Source organism: Lissotriton vulgaris, chromosome 1_1 (assembly GCF_964263255.1).
Source record: "Lissotriton vulgaris chromosome 1_1, aLisVul1.2, whole genome shotgun sequence".
In the NCBI taxonomy this organism is placed as follows: Eukaryota; Metazoa; Chordata; class Amphibia; order Caudata; family Salamandridae; genus Lissotriton; species Lissotriton vulgaris.
In genome coordinates, this window is record NC_141685.1 from 792,817,889 (window position 1) to 792,823,888 (window position 6,000).

Genomic DNA, 6,000 nt, shown 5'->3' on the forward strand with positions numbered 1-6,000 from the left:
GAGTTCAAATCACACTGGCTAAAGACAGTTATCGGAGACTTCAGGTGCCAGGGTGCCCCAAGTCCGGATCAGACTGCAGTTGTGGGCTGCTGCTGGTTGCCTGAAAGCCATAGTCTGATCACCATGACCACCCAGAATTTAGCAGGAAACCCCAGATTAGCTGTAATCTGCATGATCAGGATCTCCTCCTTCATATCTCATATTTCCTGTCACCTCCTGCGAGTCGCACATGTCAGATTCATGAAAATTAAGAATTTAACAATATTTGAAGGGAAGATCCCTTTTGTTTAGCTGTGGTTTGCGTAATAGCATTTGCAGGCAAGGGGCTTACAAGATCTGAAATGATAGTGCTTTTGGCAACTGTTATCAACATAGCACCGCCTGTCAGGATCCTATCGTTTTGTGGATCTTGTGATGGAATGCTGGCTATTTTGTCAAGATATCAGGAGACGGAGGCGCAGAACCTCAATGTATTTGTCTTCAGGTGTTGGCGGAACTTTAAAACCCATATCCTACACACCATGGCCAGATTTTCAAGGTGTTCAATTTTGTTTTCCATATATTGCATACAAGGTGGAAGCAGATTCCACAACAAATAATTTTGCACAGTAATTATTACTAGAAAAAGGCAAATGAAATTCTTTTACTGTGTTTAGTATGGAGTCATTCTCTTACCATTGACATGAGTGAGGCTTTAGATCTACCCATTTTCCACTGTACGTTTTCAATGCGGGTGGTTAGCAAAGCTAACACCAACACATCTTCCCCCTCCCTGCATATGCAGACGCGTTTGTAACCTTTACTGTTTACATAATAATATGGAATTCAGTTTGTTGGTCTTGCTTGCACTGCAACATTTGTATATTGTAATGTTTGTGTTCCTGAACAGGACGGATTTCACAACTGTATACACATTGAAGCCTGCTTCCTTCAGCAAACAGAGGTTCTGTTTATATTCTGGCTGTTGTATTGTTTTCTGGATAAGACATGGTACAACATATTCATTAGATGAAGGACAATGCAATTATTACCATGCTATATGTTTGTGTCATGTGTCTTTCTTTGTCACACCACAGTGACTGCACAGTTTCTCTGTTTAGAAATTTGTAAAGGGTCACCATTTTGGGAATGAGCCAAGTCATTCACTGACCCTCTTAGGAAGCAGACTCCATGCTGCTATGTTTATCACTCTGCACTCAGAAAATCTTCACATTCTCTCCTGCTTAACTGAGCAGTCCATATGACTAGGCTCCATGAATCTCATTTGGCTTGCACTAGATTTTTTTTGGTGCTGGTTGTTTACTAGATGAAGTCTTCGTTTCCGCTGCCAAATAATTATATTTTCCATATATTTCAGTCAGTCAGTCATGATAGCTTTATTTCGATAAAAACATATCTTAAAAGCTGTAAAACAAGAATAAAAAGCTATATTATTAAAAACACAATACATTTTGACAAATAGTAAATATGCCCTAATCGACTGGATAGCAAAATTCATCAGAAACCTTATAATAAATAGTTAAAAATAACATTTACAGCATAAAAATGGGAGAAAGTGCAATTCAGAAGGTGCAGAAAACTCATAGCAGCAAGAATACTTAGGGATTGGCATTCAAGGTTCTAGATCTAATATTCCACGCCCATCTCAGGAATTTGGCCAAACCACACGCATAGAGGGCTCGTGCATCCGATCTTAATATGCGCAGCGCCATGAGGTGGCTACGAGTACCCAACTCCCTGCAGAGGGGTTTAAGCCAGCATTCCCTTGGCGCTTTATAGGCAGGACAAACGAACATGACTCAAGATTAGCCTCACCGTTCGGACAGGAGGCTGATGTCTGATAAGGAGCCTTTCATTGCTCAGTCATTTCGCGAGTGAGGAGTGAACCAACCCTAAACTCAAAAAACAGAGCTCTGTCGTAAGGTTTTTGTATGACATCCAGGTATGGTTCATAGCGAGTAGAATGCTTATGTTGCATGAACTCCTCTGACAGCCTGCCTAACTTGGGATCAAGGAAACCCTTATTACCAACCCAGGACCAGTAAGCCTTCTCAAGTTCAGCCTTTGGTGGAGAAGTTCTATTTGCCCATACCTCTTTAAAGTCAAGGTCATACAGTAGTGTTTTTAGGTCCTTTAGCCATTTGATTTTATGCCACCCATCCATATTCATTATTTCGCTTAACCCAGCTGCATACTTTGTCAGTTCTGGCGTCCGCCACAAGCGGGCCCACAACAAGAGGGGGGGCGGAGTCTTGCTAGATCTCTAAATGAGTGGCACCCTAGATCTTGTAGTAAGGGCCTAGTGGGGGTTCTCTGGAGCAGCATCATAAGTTCTTTTAAGAATTGGTTTTATGATCTCACAATTTGCTCTGAATTAGAAAAGCCCCAGAGTTCGGCACCATAAAGGGCCGAGCTCACTCCTCTGGCCTTATAAATTTTCCATATATTTACATTTTGAGTAATTTAATTTGATTTGACTAACAAATGCCTTTTGCCTTCTGTATTGGTTCCTTAATAGGTTGGATCTCAAAATCGTGTCCCTTGTCTGGATTTTCCTTTCTGGATTTTCCAATGTGGGTTTCTCTAGGTTTCTTGTCATTTGTGTTTAGGGCTGTCATCTTTAAAGACTCACACTTAACCTCGATCCATCCATTGGCCCTTTTCATGTAAAAAGCATAGACAGTTTTTGACAGCAGTTAAAAGGTCCCCTAGTCCCAATGCCAGGAATCAAGTGAAAGGACCAGTTTGAATTGAAGTAGCTGCTGAAGTTACAATACGTGGATATCAATAGGGATTGCTTGGCGTTGTGATGTGTGGCTCAGTGAGTTAATTGTCTTGCACCGTGTGATCCATTGTGAGAAATCTGTTTTTGACACTTCATTTGAAAGCGGTTGTCTTGTTTTATGTGAAGCAACCACATTGCATATTAATTTTGTTGAAACTGAACTCTGCATTGCTTTGTAGTTGTTTTTCATGAAATCCTGAAATGTTTTAAATTTTGTTGAAGTTATTTTTTGATGTAGATTTGTTTTGGTTGGCGTATTCACAGGAATCCAAGATTTCAAGATACAATTATATGAGTTGGTTGTCTGCTGAAGGCGTGCGTCGACATAATACAAACGATATCTCTGGGAGTCCATAATTGTCTGTTTGAACTAATTAGGGTTGTGTTGTTCACTTTTTAGCGCACTGGAAATAGACTTATGAGTGTGGAATTGTTGTGAATTATCCAGAGACAAGTCCATGGAGGCACATATGTTCATCTGCCGTGGACAAAGTCTGATTTCTTGATATTTACAAAGAGTTTCCCAAAGCTTAGAGTTGGGTCAACCAAGTGATATAAAGAAGCAGAGAGAATTGTGTCAATTTCAAAAGTCATGTGTGTTGATTTGAATACATTGTTTGAGGTTATTATTGATAAAGGCTTGTAGTTGGAGTCCAAAGAAGTTGTAAATTGGCCTGATGCAGAACTAACAAGGATTCAGTCCCACAATGGTACATTTCCTACTGTGATGGATTAATATAAATTGATGATTGGGCACTTGAATATTAAAGTGCAGCAGATGGAAAGAAATTGGTTGAAAATTATAAGAGCGACTCAATAGATTAAAGAATCAGTGCATGTATATTATGAGAGACTGATACTGATGTGCAGACAGCACAGCGGAATCGATGACCTTGCAAAAGAAGGCGTTAGTGGATTTGTTTCCATTTTTGTGTTGAGTTCGCGTCTAGAGATTACTTCCCATATTCAGGAGAGTGTAATTTGTCGGTACGCAAAATCTCTCAATGAGATTTTGAAGTATACCAAATACTGAAGAGACTGTTTCGATGCGAAGTGGAGAAAGTTTAAGGAGAAGCTCATGGTTGCCCAGATGGAGTATTTTCAGATAGGTGGCTGGAAAGGAGGGTCTCTGTTGCCAGACTCTGGTTTTGAATCTGGTTTTGATTCAGATGCAAATATGGGTATGCAGGGAGTTGGTGTGAAGAGTAAATATTTTCAATTATTTCAAGCTGGGAATATTGTTTCTCAGGGCAGAGGTTAGAGGTTTTGTCAGTGATTCAAGTGTGCCTAATGCAAATATTAATAAATTGAAAAAGACAACACAGTGTCATTTCTGCACGAAAATTAGTCATTGAAAGCAACAGTGTAGATCTAACCCAGACAGAGTGCAGAATGAGTCGCAACTGGTTCCACAAATGCAACCGGACATGAATCAGTTGGCGCAAAATGGGTTAGCAGGCCCGGCCCATCTGGCCTCTGTACAGAGTATGCAGAATCAAAGGCAGTTCAATAAATATTTGCCATGAGCCCTAATGATCAATGATGAATTATCATATGCAGAATTTTCAACAAAATCTTTCAGCGATGAGTAATAGTTTTCCAGGAATTGCATTGACACTCATGGGGATATCCATACTAATATAATAAAGAGAGAGCCCAAACATTTGAGGCGGGTAATCTCAGGAACCACAGCACCCATCACAACACCCAATACAGCGTTGGAAAGGGCAGTAGAAGCAAAAGGACATAGGCTATGCAGACGCCCACCATATACATTTAAAAGGTAAAAGAACCGTGCCAGCAAAGTAGTCCCTTGTGGGCGTGTCTGCGTTGTCCTGTGGGCATGTGCTGGGGGCGTGACAAACGCTGGGGGCGTGTGGTATGTTCCGCCCTTCATGCCATGTCTTATATCGTGTGCTAATCCCACCCTTCTCCCTTTAAATACCCCTGCACCCCATAATCATAACCCACCCTTACTCCTTAAAATACCCCAACACGCTTAAACACTAACTCATCTTAATCCTATAAATATACCCTGTACCCCAAAACCCAAACCTATCCCTAAACCCTAAAAATACCCCTGTACCCCAAAACCCAAACCTAGCCCTGAACCCTACAAATATCCCGGTACCTCAAAACCCAAACTCACCCCTGACCCTAAAAATACCCCTGTACCCCAAAACCCAAACCTAGCCCTGAACCCTCAAAATACCACTGTACCCCAAAACCCAAACCTACCCCTGAACCCTAAAATACCCCTGTGCCCCAAAACCCAAACCGCCCATGAACCCTAAAAATACCCCTGTACCCCAAAACCCAAATGTAGCCCTGAACCCTAAAGATAACCCTGTACCCCAAAACCCAAACCTACCCCATAACCCTTAAATACCCCTATACCCCAAAACCCAAACCTAGCCCTGAATCCTAAAACTACCCCTGTACCCCATAACCCAAAACTATATCTGAACCCTTAAAATACCCAAACACCCCAGAATATATACCTCAGTACCCCAAAACATATACCCCTACTTACCTTATCCAAACATTAAAAAAAACATTATTTTACCATTCATGCATTTACAACGAATTTCGTTGTAGATGTATGCATGGTAAAAGCATATAAAATGTAATGTCATGCGTTATAATGGCATTGCGGAGTCATGGTACTTTCGTAATGAAAGTATGCGGAGTGAAGGTATGCGGAAAGAAAGTTGCGGAATAATGGGTGTTTACCCTTCCCCGGTAAGTACATTGGTGGCACGGCGGCCCACATCTCCAGCAACATACTCATATTCTTTAAGCACCCATTTGAAAAAAGCACAGGTCTCTCTCATTGATGGCCAGCATCGACATACACTTTTAGACACACCTCCTGCCACAAGTTCTAGAATTGCGAACTTTAGAGCTGGGGAGCTACGTTCGAATCTCGGCATCAGCTCAACATCCTGTGATTCCAGGCAAATCGCTTCGTCTCCCCATGCCTACCACAAATGAATGTGTTCTTCTGTAATGTAAATTTTGCTCATGCCATGTTGTCGAGTTCGCGCTATATAATATTGCAAGGAAAAATAAATTAGGGAAACTCGAGTTCACACACTACTGAACGCGCACTCTTAAGTGCATCAGAATGGTTGGCTATTGTCGTCAGTGGATTCCAAACTTTTCCCTCATTACAACACCTTCATAAAGGCTTACTCACATCGGTCTGACTGACC